General features: G+C 35.4%; 1 protein-coding gene across 3 annotated transcripts in view; it reads left to right on the top strand.

Annotated features, from left to right (window-relative positions):
• Nucleotides 1–2,969: 2,969 nt before the first annotated feature.
• LOC106056374 (organic solute transporter subunit alpha-like) overlaps nt 2,970–10,231 on the top strand; it is a 53,951-nt gene continuing 46,689 nt past the window's right edge. Inside the window, exons 1-2 of one of the 3 annotated variants that reach the window (XM_056020799.1) lie at nt 2,970–3,191; nt 8,496–8,633. The gene's annotated coding sequence lies outside the window, so the exon portion shown is untranslated. Of the gene's footprint in view, nt 3,192–8,495; nt 8,672–10,231 lie in introns of all 3 variants that reach the window. The other 2 variants (XM_056020798.1, XM_013213083.2) reach the window with 2 other exon arrangements.

Raw genomic sequence — 10,231 nt, 5'->3', positions numbered from 1 at the left:
TAAAAAGCTCTTATGCTAGAGACAAGTCAACGTATGACCTTTTAAAAACTATCTTGCAAGCAAGGCACAATGTGCGTTTCAAAAAAAAAAAGGGGGGGGGGTGGGAATAAAAAGCGGGGACAGAGATAATGGGTCAACATCACGCTGATCATGTCCAGACTCACTGAAAACATCAGAGGAACTAGAAGGACGGTGTGCAGTCATAAAAGCATCAACGGCGATTCCACTTTTGAGGTTACTGAATACAAGACCTCCGTGGAGTTTACGCTGACAAGGGAGACAAGAATATAATATTATGAACATTTTTAATCGCTCTCCTGCATTGATACTAGTTTTTATTTGTTTTTTTTTTTTTTTACTTTGAAGAATTCCAAGATGTACTGAATTACATTGTAAAAAAAAAATTGAAAGAACTTAATATTTGTCAATAAACGTCTGCCTACTTGCTTGAGAGAAAAACATTGTTGGAGATTCTCAGGTTCAACAAAACAAGGTCTGAATGTTATGACATAGCTATACACAATGAAACAGTATCTCAATGCGTGGCACTTCAGCTTTGTATAAAATCTCACTTAATAACGAGATAATAATTTTTGTTGTCAATTAATTAATTAATAATAATAAGAATCTTCGAGTCCGAAGATTAATGAGGAATGCAATATTTCCCGTGGCTACGCAGCCACAATTGTTCTAAGTCATTGTCACACCATGGTTTGTGGCATGAATTAGTGGGAATCGCGAAGTAGAACTTTTTGTTGTGTTCCACGTGAAAGTGAAACCTAATCGAGAATTCTGGGAGTTAACCACATGGTTAGAGAAGCAGAAGTCGCCATATTCTTGAAGCCTATGGAGGTGTAATACAGTGAGTTGTACTAAGTAGTTACCATGATTTTAAAATGAGAGGACGCATAAAGATTTAATGTAGCAAGTATAAACAGATGTGTGCTTATTGTGCTGTATCTATTATTGGATTATTATTGGAGAATTTCTTGATTCATAGACTTGCCAGTATGCAAATATTTTATGTCAAATAAATGTCATCTGCTAACTCAGGCGTCCATTTCTGAATCTCTATGTTTGTTGTGCTATTATAACTGCAGAGCTCATTTAATAACCATACGCGACAACAATAATACAACAGTACTCAAGTGAATGAAAATATTTTAATTACTGTGCAGCTGACACTCTTTCGTGCACAATCCAATGTCACGTAATGAGTAGTGACAGTCATAGTGAAACTTTTCTTCCATATTGAAATTAGTTTGTGCTATAAACGGAAGAGCCATTAAAAGTTAAATTTACAGTTCTAAAAACTGCTCAAAAGTGATCATATACCTTTTAATAATACATATCCTATCAACACTAGGATGGATGCCTGAATGTGGAGGACTGCCTGGTTGTGTGGTATGCGCTCTGGACTAATGCTCGTTAGTTACGAAGGTCCCGGGTTTGAACCTTGCCCGATTCATCCCCCGCAGTCCTGCGAGAGTCCTGGGCTAGTATGTAATTATCTTCAGAATCTAAAGAAACACACACCGTCACCTGTACAACATTTTCGCCTTGTCAAATAAATCACTTTCAAATCTTGTACACCGGATGCACCAAAAGTCTAGCTATTTATAGCCTTGTATGTCATGCATGAAAATCTCCAATAAGTACAGCAATGACCTCACGTACTGTCTTGTAGTTTTCATTTTCACAAGCTTCCATCTGACGTAGATTAAGGGAAAAAACAGCACAATAATGTATGTAGACTTACACTTCTACTTGGCCGCTCTCTGTTGGGTGACAAGTGCTGGTCTAACATAACACTACCGATTGTTCCAGGTTAATCCCAGTTGATGTCTCAGGAAGGAACGTCGCCATGTCTTTAAGGGTCGGCCTTATTCCTCATTTCTGCTTGCTTGTCAGAACTCATTGCTATCTTCTGGAAGCGGGATTCACTTAGCCTCAAGACATAGCGAATAGGCCTGCCATATAATATCACACAAAGAAAACTGAAGGTCAAGAGTTTTAAGTTTCAGAGCAGTACCCACTCAGCTTTTTAAAAATATATTCTCTGAAGATATTAAGTCCATACTTAGTGTTAAACAATATAAATACCTTTTTATTACAAAGCTTATATTAACTCACTCTGTCTGGTAAAATGTTAGTACACGTTATTTCTCCGACACACAATCTAGGATCAAGCTGAAATGTTGCACAATTATTTCTTTTACTACCTGACAACACAAGAATCAATAAAGAAAATTTACCAATTAGTTCATTAACTATTGGCGGTAGGCTTATTTAATTATTTTGTTTGGTATCTCGAACAAGAGAAAGAAATTGTACTTGACTGAAGTGATGGTATAAACTGAATTAGTCCCATTTATAGGTCGCCGAGGTTTTATTGTGCCTTCGTTTGCTTCATAGTAAAGGCCTCAGACCAAGCCTCTTTGAAGATGAAAAGTTGCATACGAGTTATGAAAATTTATCAGAAAGGTCAATCATAAACTTGTTTCTTCCACCTCGATCTCCAGTTCAGGCCGTCTAGTAATCTGTATGCATTGTTGTATGTCGGATTGTGCTGCAACTTAATTTTATGTAAACATAGATTATTTTTAATGGTTGGTAAAAACAAACAAAAAATATAAAACTAAATAAAAATCACGGCATTGTGAGGTCGAGGAAAAATTGAGAAAAGGGGGGGGGGGCTATTTACAGCGTCTTCCTCCTACACACATAAAAAGGTGCAGGAGATTCCGGCTAAAAATAGACTTAAATTTAAGTTAAATATGTTAACTTATAAATATTTAAAAACTTAAACTAATAGGCTTAAGTAAGGGGGTAATATTGTAAAAAAAAAAAAGGGGGGGGGTATTGAAAATAGGTGTTTACTACAAAGAAAATATCGCACGATAAAGAAGTAATCGAAAAAATAGAGCAGAAAATCGTTTTCTTCCATTGTGAACATCATGACCTACTTAGTGTGCGCTATGATTTTTTTTGAAAATAACAGTCGTCTGCTATAAAAACCTCGCCGTGCATATTTTCCGATCTTGACACAGAAGGAAAATAGGATCTCCCACGAGGTAGAAGTATCCGTGGATCACACACCAATGTGTTAGATGTGTGTAGAGTAATTGAGTGTTTTGTGAGTTGATGTATTTTATTGTGTTTACGAACTACATGTCCATGACAACACGCAGGTATGTTGGTACATCAAAATTAATACATTTATCGTTTCATTAAGATTATTCGATTATTATACTAATACTCAAGCACAAACAAATATCGTAGGCCTTAGGCCTAGATCAAGACTAGACTCTATATACTATTAATATACTATATACTTATTATTATACTAGAATGTCATAGATCTAGATCTAGATATATAGAGTCTAGATCTACTGATCTAGATTTAGATATATAAAAAAATATATAGATCTAGTCTAATACTCTAGTTCTAGATCCGATTTAAATGCCAGGGTCAGGGTCTTGTTATTACAGAATGTAGTAATATAGATTAGATCTAGATCTATAGTCAGTATAGTAGGCCTATGGCAGGCTATGGCTATACATTTATAGATGTACTATCTAGAATCTAGATATAGAAAAATCTAGATCTAGAAGATCTATATATAGATCTATAGATTCTAGATTTAGATCTAGAATCTAGACTATATATATTGTCTACTTTTACATGTAACATGGGTTACAAGGAATAGAATTTTTAATAAGTTAGTTAGATCTAGCTAGACAAAAATCTAGACATCTATTAGTTACTTTGTCTATCAAGAATCTAGACTCTAGATCTAGATCTATATTCCATAAATTATTATGAATGTTACATTTGAATTAGATCTAGATCTATTTATTCTATAGTTTATTCTATTACATATTCTAGATCTAGATCTATATAGGGATAGATTCTAGATCTAGTAGAGTTACTAGCATTCTACTTAAAACAAGTAACATATACTAGATCTAGACTCTTAGAACTAATATACTAACAGAAACAAGGTAATCTTGTCATGGAGAGAAACAGAAATAATGACGATTTCATTGTTTATGTCAGTTTATGAACATGACATAGATTATTAGATCTATATAGATCTGTATAGGCCTATAGAGAGACGATCTAGATGCAGATCTAGGTCTAGGTCAGTGTATCATACTGCAAACAGGGAAAATTGAATAATAAATCCAATACAAAAACAAAAAACACAACCGTGACTAATAATGTCTTACCGAGATTTCAAAATATGCCTATTTCTGTGCATTTTTTTTTGGTCTAGATCATTTATCACATTTCTAATTTTAAAAAAAGTATAACATAGTATATAGTGGTTTTCCTTCCCTAGTGCCATGAGAATGGAATGGGTTGCCTGAATCAGCCAGGAAAACCAACGATTTAGTAGAGTTTAAGTCATAGATTAACATGCATGACTAGATTGACACATGACATGCGTAGGACGTGATTATCATCTTTTTTTGATGTAACGTCTGTAATATATAAGATAAGATAAGATTTTAGTGCCAAGTTCAATCTCCCTTCCCTGTGTGTGGGAGGGGGGATAAGATATTAGATTTAATGTTTTTCATAAGATATCGAACAATTTTGAAATGATAGAAACTAGATGATCTAGCATTAAATACGTTATAATTAAGAAAAATAGAATCTAGATCTAAGGAGTAAACATATTTTTAAGCTAGACATCTAGCTTTGTAATAATCATCTTAACGTCTTTATTTCATAAGATAAGATAAATTCAGACATTGTCTTTTAACTGAACATTTTTAAGGATTAGTGCAGCTTTTCACGTGACTATTCAGACCCACATTCGACCTGCATTTTTTTTTTGTTTGGTCATACCTCAAGTAGATAAAGCCGCATTCCACCTGAGGGTCCGTTTCAACTTTGCCTTCTGCGCCTGTTTTAGAGTTTTAAATATGTGTCCCGCGATCTTCATGAGAGTTATCCATCGGTCTCTTCCGAAGACATTTGCTGCCAGATGTTTTCCTCCATGCTGGTGGTGGCAATCAGAAGCCTAGTTTAATTCCAGGGAGAAAGGGTAACTAACCGTCCCCGTCTAAGCTCGGCTAAAAATATCGTTTTGTCATACATTTATCACCCATATTTGAACCTAGAGACATACAGTTATCCCCCATACTTGATAGGTGTCCGATCGAACCTTAGAGACATTCAAAAGGGTTTTGAGAAGGACTGCTTTAAAGAAGAGATCTATTTTGTCAAACTCGTATTCAGAGGCAACCTAAATTGCTGCTGGCCTTAGCCAGGCGGCTATTTCTCTAATGCCGTGCCATAGTGCGCTGCCAGGTCTACCAAGGAACAGAGCTTGGAGTTGTACGTTGCCTTCACTGATCTCAGCAAAGCTTTTGACTCAATGAGTCGCAATGGCAAGGGAAGGATTCTATCTCATCCTGGATGTCCTCTGAGCTTTTGTTTCTATTCCCAAGCATATGAATGAGAATATCAAGGGCCAAATTAGGTACAATCACAACCTATCAGCTGTTAGGCTGGGGTGTTCAGTTTATTCAACACTTTTCTTAGTCTTCTTTTAACTAACACTGAATCAAATAAACTGGCGTCTGCACGATGGCCTGTATGTCAAGCACTCCAATCAGCTTATGTCCCCTGTTCTCCCATACTGAGATTAGAGATCATTGTAATAGGGCTTCTCTGTTCAGTGCCCTTCTTGCACACACAGTCAAAACTATCGCTAACAAATCTTTGTAAACAGCTTGGGCATATGCTCTGCCCTGGATTTAGAAATGGACGAAAACGTTTCCTTTACAACTGCATATAGGCACCATCCCATAGTGATTGAAAAGAACACCTATGTTTATCTTTGGAAAAAAGTTTTTATTTTTTGATGTATAAAATAAATGTTGCATATGACACCTTCTTTTTGACGACTTTCTGTTTTTATTTCTTTATTCTTTTTTAAATAATGGAAGATAATTGTGCCATTTAAACGAATCCTGAATATTATTATTATAACTTTTATATAGCGCTACTTTCATGCGTATCTCATGCTCAGAGCGCTTTTGGTCCAATCTCATTTGTGGACCAGTGGGGGGGAGGGGGTATCTAGGAGTTGATTTTCCGTGCTGCCTTTAGGCGCTCAGTAAACACAACTCTGCCCGAGTCGGGTGTCGAACCTCGAGCCCCCTTCTAGGTAGCCAAGCCAAGTCCAAGCTCACTTGGCCTCTCGACCACGCTTATTTTGAAAATCTTTTCTTGAATTTTTTTTTTTTTTTCTAAATCTCATTTGAAGTCTTCAAAACATTAAGTGCTTAAATTTGAGCAACGAATGAAACTTTTTTTTCTTCTTTAAATTTGTTAACTAAACTGATAGACTGACACGACCGTAGGACGAACACGTTGCAATTTTCATTGATTGCGTAGCACGCACACAAACAACAAAAACTCACACCCACCACCTCGTCCTGCAACATACACTGTAGTTTTAAACAAGCAAAATTGAAAAAAATATTTAAAATCAAACAAAGCTTATATTAAGTGTACTTGTATCAATTAGTTTGATCAGTCATGCAATTAAATTTGTAATAGATCTTGACCAACAACAATAAATCTGTGGATTTGAAATATTTTTACCAATTATTTTTGTTTAGCGCAATTTCATGCTTTTAGCTTTCTCAATACGCTATGGTCATCTAGTTGATGGAGGCCTTCAGACAGAAGGGTCAGTGAAGAGCCAATCCTTCATGCTGGCCACGGGATAAAAATCCTTTCCGGGTCAAAGGTTCATAAAATGGATTTATCTCAAACCTTTTTTGGACATCTCAACGGGGACTTATTCAGCTTATACTACCTTATCAGTCAAGTACAATATCTTTCACTTGTTGCAGATAGCAAACAAAATAATTAATTACCAACAGTTAATTAACTAATTGTTTTTTTAAATTGATTCTTGTGTTGGCATGTAAAAGATAAAATTGTGCAAAATTTCAACTTTATTCGAGTTTGGGTGTGTGAGAAATAACGTGTACAAACTTTGTATCAGACAGAATGAGTTGATTGAAGCTGTGTACAAACTTTGTATCAGACAGAATGAGTTGATTGAAGCTGTGTACAAACTTTGTATCAGACAGAATGAGTTGATTGAAGCTCTGTACAAAGTCGTTCGACACCCGTACGAGTAGTTTGTTTTTAAATTCTCTCATGTCGTTGACTTGAATTGACCAAGGTCTGAATATATTCCGTGGAAAGTTTCCATAAATAGATAACACCACCAGAAACATTTTTTTTTTATTTCATCTCATTTTGAGTTTGTCTATATTGTAATTAACGTTTTATTTAGTTTTGTTTTAAAAAAGAAGCTATTTCATTTATACAATTAAAAGTATAATACGCCTATATCGGTTTAGTAATACTAGCATTCCGGTGTCACCGACCAACAACAAGTATATACTTTTTAAAGACCAGTAGTTTTTTCTCCATGGAAATCACGTGATACCCACCCTTTTTGTTTCGACTTCAGGGCAGTGTTCCGCCTCACCTCGAACATTAATCTAGTCTATTAGAACATGAATCTCTGCGTTTTCATTATGCATTGTGGGTAGAAGTTACTTGACCCTTTAGCACCACTTCACTGGCCGTAAATGGCCCGCTGACCGTAGTTTGAACATCAGACGTAATGGGGCGTGGTGGCCGAGCGGTAAAGTGCTTGGCTTCCGAACCGAGGGGTCCCGGGTTTGAAACTCGATGAAGTCTGGTATTTTTAATTTTGGGATTTTAAGGGAGCCCGAGTTCCTGACATTAGTTGGGGAAAGTAAAGCGGCGTTGTTCTGGCCATATGACACCCTCATTAACCGCCAATCAAAGAAACAGATGACCTTGGCATCATCGGCTGTATAGATCGCTAGGTCTGAAATAGTACTATGTAAAGGGCAGATATAGTTAAAACAATCTTATATACAGGAAAGAATCACACAATTACTACACATTTCTCATTACTGCAAGATACATCTCTCTATTCATGAAAACACAATTAATTACCACTAATTAACTAATTGATTTTTTTTTCTGATTCATGTATTGTCTTCGACAATGAATAATGGTACTAAGATTAAACTTTATTTCGCAAATGATATATAAAAAAAAAGATTTTAATTATTTCTCATGAAGTTCTAAGATTTTCTTTTCTTTGATTGCGCATCACATACCATTAGGCATTAGGAAACTCACCACAGGGACGGAGTTCTTTCAAAAGAACCCGTCGGTGGACGCCTCTGGGATTGTGCAGAACTCAAAACTCTCAATGTAATCTTGTTTTCTCTTACAGATTGTTTAATTAGCCTACCCGATATATTTTTATTTTATTCCGAGATTCTGATTACGTGACTGAAACATTAACTTAAGTTTAAGAAGCGGGGCGGCACACACAGATGGGGAAAAAAAAAGGGGGGGGGGGTAGGACTACTCCTGCCAAGCTTACTCGAGTCCTTCACTTCTGATTACTTAGCGTGCATCACAAGTTTCGCTCTGGACTCTACACAAACACGAGGCACTTACAACGCGACCAGGCGAGACACTCTTCGCAGACGCAACCAATCCATCATCTCTCGAGACTAAAGGATGCCTACTGCTGTTACTGCTAACAGTAAGCTACATCTATTACTTGCTCATTTCTTTTGACAGGTAAAGAAAAAATGTCTTTCTTACGCTTTTCAAAAAGAAACCAAAATGATTTTTTAAACATTTCTTCCGTCATGTGTAACCTATTTTTAAACTGCCAGTTTGTAGGTCACTTGTTTGTCTAGTCAATTAAATTATATCTTCTCAACGGCTTGATTATTTCCCCCAGAGGGCTCTGATTTTATCAATGTCTGTCAGACGCTGCCTGGGAATATATAATGACGTATAGGTCAGTGAATCATAATGGGAATAGCATATAGCCTTACACGATTTTATTTTTCCCATAGAAACATCAAATGCATACGCACACACATATATTAAAAAACTATCGACCTCCTTGTTTTTTGTCGACTATACGATTTTTGAAGTGTATTCTAATGACGGCTGTTCGTATTTAAAATTTTTAAAAAGTGTATTGTCTATTTAAGCGCTGAAGTATTGCTTAATAAAGATTCTCGCATTTATTTTTATTTATTTTTTACAAAGCTTATATCAACTCATTCTAAGTGTTTGTCTGGTATCAATTTTGGACAAATTATTTCTCCCATTTCCTATTCTCGGATCAAGTTGAAACTTCTCACAATTATTTAATTGCTACTAATAAAACATGAATAAAAAAAATTACCCGTTAATGAACCGAATTGTGGTAATTAATTTATTTGTTTCATATTGACAAATGGAAAATAAATATTAAATTATTTAGATATATAGCTGTCAATGAGTTCTTCCCCTTAGATAAACTTTGTTTTGTTTTTAAATAGTATTTATTAATATTTCAGACATAGTCATACAAATAATAGCGAATGTTCCTCATGAGGGCTTTTTTGTTTGTTTGTTTGTTTGTATACTTATTTTCCTTTCTGTAGTGATCAATTTCTTAATGACATTGGACAATTAAAAACAAAAAGACAGAAACACACACTAACCATTAAGTGAAACAAAGCATGTTAACCTGTTTGTATTAGGTCAATTAATTGACTGTCTCATGTTTGCTATATTTCAGGTTTGTTATTTTTTGAAGTGTAACATGTGTTTTATGACTGTAGAGTTAGTCTTCTTGTATTTGTGTATGTTTTATTATATAGCTATTTCCAACTCTTCCAAGCCAGTAAAATATTGAAATTTAGTTCACGCTAGACCGGCGCTTGTTGAAAAGTCAATGTAGAAAGTTTTCGATGTTTTTTTTTAGCGCTAGATGCATTAGCCTTGAAATGGCTCTGTAATATTAGCTCATGGAATACACAAGTAAATGTTTATTAAAACTCGCCAACGTGAAAATAAAAAGAACTTGGGGGCTGGGGGGGGGGGGTTCTGGTGTCATTTTTTTTTTTTTAAATGTATCAAAACGTGCTAAGGTCGTGTCACTGCAGAGACAGTTGGAACAGATCATTTGTCTCTGTCATCTTAGTAAGCTAGTCAACAACTTAGATTATGTTCTAGGCCTATATGGTACATATCTAGAACTTACACTCAAGAATTATCTATTGCATTGGTCACATAGAGTACAGAATTAAGTAGAACATATCTAGAACTTACACTCAAGATTTATCTATTGCATTGGTC

This window comes from Biomphalaria glabrata, chromosome 2, assembly GCF_947242115.1.
Source record: "Biomphalaria glabrata chromosome 2, xgBioGlab47.1, whole genome shotgun sequence".
In the NCBI taxonomy this organism is placed as follows: domain Eukaryota; kingdom Metazoa; phylum Mollusca; class Gastropoda; family Planorbidae; genus Biomphalaria; species Biomphalaria glabrata.
The sequence above is the reverse complement of the archived record's forward strand: the minus strand, read 5'-3'. Positions and strand labels throughout refer to the sequence as shown.